This window comes from Canis lupus, chromosome 9 (assembly GCF_048164855.1).
Source record: "Canis lupus baileyi chromosome 9, mCanLup2.hap1, whole genome shotgun sequence".
NCBI lineage: Eukaryota > Metazoa > Chordata > Mammalia > Carnivora > Canidae > Canis > Canis lupus.
This window is the reverse complement of record NC_132846.1, coordinates 75,721,531-75,726,995: the sequence shown is the minus strand read 5'-3', so window position 1 is coordinate 75,726,995 and position 5,465 is coordinate 75,721,531.

Sequence of the window (5,465 nt, the reverse complement as noted above, 5' to 3'; positions counted from 1 at the left end):
AATTGATTAATATTTCGTGTCAGGAAAAGTTAACTACAAGTAATTGCAGTGCTATACTTGAATTTCTAAGTCTCTTAAGAAAGAGACTGAATAGGTAAACACATAATCAAGTGTTCAGAGAGGCTCCCTAGGGAAACTGCTCACAGAAGAGGAAGCCCAGACCCTGACAGGAAAGCTGCCCAGAGCCTCCATCTGCACCTGCTCCTGGGCCTTCAAGACAGAAGTGGTGAGGAGTTTGCACCCCCTGGTGGCCCAATCCCCTTCTACAGGGAGGTTTGTGTCTGGGCTCACACTTAGGTCAACTCACTGTGTCTGCACAGTAATACAAGGCCGTGTCCTCGGCTCTCAGGCTGTTCATCTGCAGATAGAGCGTGTTCTTGGCATTGTCTCTGGAGATGGTGAATCGGCCCTTCACAGCATCTGTGTAGTATGTGCTACTTCCACTATTGCTAATTTTTGCGACCCACTGCAGCCCTTCCCAGGAGCCTGGCGGACACAGCTCATGCTGTAGCTACTGAAGTGAATCCAGAGGCCATACAGGACAGTCTCAGGGACCGCCCAGGCTTCACCAGGTCTCCGCCAGACTCCACCAGCTGCACCTCACCCTGGACACCTGCAGACACAAGACATCCTGGTCAGGAAACTGTCCCACATCCCCTGTTTCTCTCACTCACCTCCACTTACAGACTTATGGTCTCTTGTTCCTCCTGAATTACTTTTTAAAATAGCTATAAGGAAAACCCAGCGGAGCACAGACTTCAGACTCCATGGTGGTTTGTCTTTATTGTGTCGTGAGCACTGAATGGGGTCCCCTGGGTATCCTGGGGCTGGGGTTCTCTCCCAGCTGCAGGGTCCGGGATGGGCTGGTTTAATCAGTGGAGTGAAGGCCCTATTTGTATGTGGTTAACTATATAATAAACTCCAGACTTAGATTCAATTCTTTACATGTTATATACAAGGATTACTTCACAACCGTAGATCACTTTCTATAGGGGGGACAGTGTATTTATGATGATCTAACCCATCAATGTCTTTATCTTTGCCTTTCTGTGCCTTTTTAAGTCTTTCATTAATATTGCTCATTTCTAAATGGGATTTTCTCTCCCTAATGAGGTATAATCATAAATATTTATTTTTGATAGCAGTGTAAAGGGAATTGTTTTGTAAATCTTATACAGAAAATTTGTTGTTAGTGTGTAGAAATTAGCTTTATTGTATAAATTGATTTTATGTCCTAAATTTTCCCTGAGCTCCTTAGTTATTTCTAAGTGTTTTTTTAAGGCTTGTTCTCATTCATTATTTATATAGCAATGTCATATAGAAGCAAATTATTTTTCTTTCGTTGACTGATATTAATATCTTTTATTTTATTATTGCCTAATTTCTATGGTAATCTCTGAGTAAGGGGCATAAACGTTTTCCTTCTTTTCTGTCAGATTCTTTGTTCTAATATTTTGATGGATATACAGCAGTTCTAGGTGAGCAAATGAAATTTGTTTTGCATGTGGATGAGATCCCTAATATATGGTGTGATGTGGGATCTCAGGACAGGACAAGAAGTCTGTTCACAACAACTGCCCAATTCTGATTGGAGATTCTGGTGGCTGTTGAGTTTGATAAGCCTTTTGTATATTTTGGATTCCAGCTCTTAAATAGATAAGACATTTCCAAGTATCTTCTCCCATTCTGTAGGTTGACTTTTAGTTACTTTGAGTGATTCCTTTGCTGTGAAAATGCTCTTTCCTTGATGAAGTCCCCATGGTTCATTTTCCTTTTCTTTCTCTTGCCTCTGCAGACAACAGCTGAGGTAGAAAAGGTTATGCCTGTGTTCTCCTGAGGAATCTGATAGTTTCCCAACTCACATTTAATTCTTTCATCAACTTTGAGTCCATTGTTGTGAATGATGTGAGAAAAGGGTCCCCTTTCATTCTTCTGCATGTGGGTCTCAAGTATTCCCAACGCTATTTGCTGAAGAGACTTTCTTTTTTCCATTGGATATTCTTTCCTGCCTTTTCAGGATTTTTTGACCACAGATTTCAGGGTCCATTTCTGGGTTCTCAAACTTTTTTATTTATCTATACATCTGCATTTGTGCCAGTGCCATAGTGTCCTGATGATCACAACGTTGTAATATACTTTGACAATCAGAATCAGGATGTCATAAGCTTTGCTTTTGCTTTACTTTTTCAAGATTGCTGTCGCTCCTTGAGGTCTTTGTGGTTCCCTAAATATTTTCTGATTATTCTAAATCTGTGAACAGTGCTGTTGATATTTTTTACAGATGTGCTTGTTGGCCAACTGTAGGTTTGTTCAGAGAAATTTCTGTTAATGTTTTCTCCCCATTTCTTGACTAGATTCCTTGTTTCTTGGGTGATGAGTTTTTTTTAATTTTTATTTATTTATGATAGTCACACAGAGACAGAGAGAGAGAGAGGCAGAGACACAGGCAGAGGGAGAAGCAGGCTCCATGCACCAGGAGCCCGACGTGGGATTCGATCCCAGGTCTCTAGGATCGCGCCCTGGGCCAAAGGCAGGCGCTAAACCGCTGTGCCACCCAGGGATCCCGGGTGATGAGTTTTAATAAATTCTTTATACATGTTGGATACAAGCTTTTTGTCTGATATGTCATTTGCTAATATCTTCTCCCTTCTGTAGCTAGTGGTTCAGTTTTGTTGACAGTTTCCTTTGTTCTTCAGAACATTTTTATCTTGATGGTGCTCCCAGAATTCATTTTTGCTTTTGTTTCCCTTGCCATATTGGGGAATATAATGTTGTGATTCTCCCACGGGGACTGGGACAGAGAAATTCATCCATGGGGTTCACATTACTTCTTTACCCCAAACACGTTGTCACATTTCCAAAAAGAAGGAGATATTCCAAGCTCAATGATGACACATCTACAGTCTAGACTCTGAAGCCAGACACCTCCCAAGTCTTCCCAGATGATGCCTCAAGGGACATCCTCTCCTTCTATCAATATGGAGATTGCAAATATCGCCACTACAGAAAGTAATACATTTTTTCTTCATTCAAAGTGTTTGACCTGTATCATCCCTTCAGTGTAGCTGTTGCTCCCAAACTTCCTAGAGAGAATGGCGTGCACACAAGAGCATTATCTTTGTCCCAAACGCCTGACTCATTGATGTGAGGAAGTCAGGAAAATCGTTGTCCCTGTCACCTCCTCAGCCCTCCCCCACAGCTCTCCTCTCACCAGGTTTTCTGACACTCCCAGAATGTGGGTTCTCACAATGTGTCCTACACAATAATACACTCCCTAATCCCCATTTGACAAGTCATCCATACCCCACTTACCACCCATGTGATAGCCATCAGCCTGTACTCTGTAATGAAGGGGCTATTACTTGGTCTAGGTATTGACTTTATTCCCCTTTGCTCATTTTTTCTTTGTTAAACTCAATATATGACTGAAATCATACAACGATTGTCTTACTTTGACTGACTCACTTCACTTAGCCTTATACTTGCTACCTCCATCCCCATAGTTCCAAATGGATTAGATTTCATTCCATGTATGGATAGTTTTGATAATTTGGTTAATGTGCATAATGCTGCTGTAAAAATTCAGGTACATGTATCCCTTTGAATTTGTATTTTTGTATTATATTTTATTTTATTTTTAAAAGACTTTATTTATACCTGAGAAACACAGACATACACAGAGGCAGAGACATAGGCAGAGGGAGCAGCAGGGTCCATGCAGGGAGCCCAATGAGAGACTTGATCCCTGGACTCTGAGATTAAGCCATGAGCCAAAGGCAGACGCCCAACTACTGAGCCACCCAGGTGTCTCAGAGTTTTTTTCCTCTTAATGATTTTATGTATTTATTCATGGGAGACTGAATGAGGCAGTGACAAAGAGTGAGAAACAGGCTCCTCCCAGGCATCCAATATGAGACACAATCCTCAGATTGGGAACATGACTTGAGCTGAAGGGATGTGCTCAACTGCTGAGCCACCCAGGCATCTTAGTGCTTTTATATTCTTAGAGTAAATGACCAGTAGGGCAGTTGCTGGATCATAGGGTAGGTCTACTATTACTTATTTGATGTCACACCATATGGTTTCCCAGAGCGGCTGCACCCTTGCCCACCCACATCTCCTAACCAGAGAATTCAGCAGGGCCTCACTTCTAGTGAAGGTGGCATCAGGACTCATTTAACAAGCAGAGCAGAGCTCACCCCATTAAAACTCACCACATCTTGGCCAGGGACCACACACTGCCCACCGCAGGCAAGGAGAGCCTGTGTAGACACCTGGCCTGAAGGAAATAGCAGCCAAAAGAGGAGAGCACAGTGCATGCAGCACACACCACAGACACTCTCTGAACACAGACCCAGCACCCTATGTGACCTCTTTATCATAAAGCTGTTATTCTGGAACAAGATATAGAACTGGCTTTTGTACATACAGAGGAATATAGAGACTTAGGGAAAATACCAAGGTTACGGAATTCAATTCCAGTTTCCTGCTCTGATCCACCTCAAATTTCAGGTTTTTCAAGTTAGCGCCTTTGACCCTGCCAAATGAGAGAGGACTTCTGTTCTGCCCCTAGTTCCCGCAGTTTCCATCCCTGAAAGGATCATGTGCATTTGAGAGACTGCCAGCTGCCCACACCATCTATAGAGTATCTACCGCAATAGAATGAAGACACAGAATTGTGATAATAATATCCCCGCAATTCTTGTCCTTGTGGAGGATGCCCGACCTCCTGCCCAAAGCCCGTGTCACATGTTGAGAGGTGCTTTCCTCTCTATGTCATTCATTAGGAACAATATGTGCATGGATCACTCGTGTCAACATTACTTACTGCAAAATAATATAATAATTGTACAACATACACTCAGGCAGCAACTTAATCCACAGGACTGAGATAAAGTTGGGAGGGAAATTAATTAAGATGATTTTAAAATAAAATTCCAGAATCCCCGTTTGATCTTCAGCATATAAACCAGAGGGAATTCCCCCCATGGTCATTGCTATAACAGCACTGGGAGGGAGGAGTTAAGATTCTGGATCAGGGTCCTTGGGATTGCCTCATAACTGGAACATGATAGGTAGTTATGCAATCATTCTGATTTCCAATGAAGTCACTCAGAGGTCTGGCAGAACAAAAACTGCAAGTCAACATGTAGAAAACTGACCACCTTTTGGACATAGGAGGTGTGGATTTTTTTATGGGGCATATAGCTGTGGCGATGATGACAAGAGGGAGGCTGATCCAGAATATTCTGCATAGTAGTATGAGCAGCAGAGAGGAAAATCTGAACCTTTTGATGTCCACTTCCATGGGGATGTGCTGCCTTGAAGGTGCAAGGGGGGAAAGAGGGAGGAATCCCAGGATACTAATGGGTCTAACGAACCACAGGGTTGTAGGAAGAATATGTGGCAAAACGTGATGCACGGCAACTAAGGACAGGAGCATGGATGGTAGGTGAGGACAGTGA